At 77.4% G+C, this 305-nt stretch overlaps 1 long non-coding RNA gene across 1 annotated transcript in view; it reads right to left on the bottom strand.

Annotated features, from left to right (window-relative positions):
* The window catches only part of LOC106896706, a 40,201-nt gene extending 40,049 nt beyond the window's left edge, over positions 1 to 152 (bottom strand). Inside the window, exon 1 of the long non-coding RNA XR_001413664.1 lies at positions 59 to 152. This is a non-coding gene — a long non-coding RNA (uncharacterized LOC106896706). The remainder of the gene's footprint in view (positions 1 to 58) is intronic.
* Positions 153 to 305: the final 153 nt, after the last annotated feature.

Genomic DNA, 305 nt, shown 5'->3' with positions numbered 1-305 from the left:
CCGGTACCGCTCCCGCTCCCCCATTCCCCCACCCCCCTCTACGGAAACACCCCCTCACCGGCCAAGGGGCGCCCACCGCAGCGGCAGAGAGCCACCAAGGCTGCTTGTGCCCCGCCGGCACCCCGCGGAGGAGGCCCGCAGCCCGCCGCCGGCCATGTGCGCCCCAACGGGCGGGCACAGCCCTTTACATAAGGGGATGCGGGTGCCCGGCGCCGCCTCCCGCCGCCCCACCGGGGAGCGGGGACGCTCCCTGCCCACCCGCGCCGGGGGTACCACCCGCCTCCCACCTCCACCCCCCCCAGGAC

Source organism: Calidris pugnax, unplaced genomic scaffold, assembly GCF_001431845.1.
Source record: "Calidris pugnax isolate Ruff unplaced genomic scaffold, ASM143184v1 scaffold171, whole genome shotgun sequence".
NCBI lineage: Eukaryota > Metazoa > Chordata > Aves > Charadriiformes > Scolopacidae > Calidris > Calidris pugnax.
This window is presented reverse-complemented; position numbering and strand designations above follow the sequence as displayed.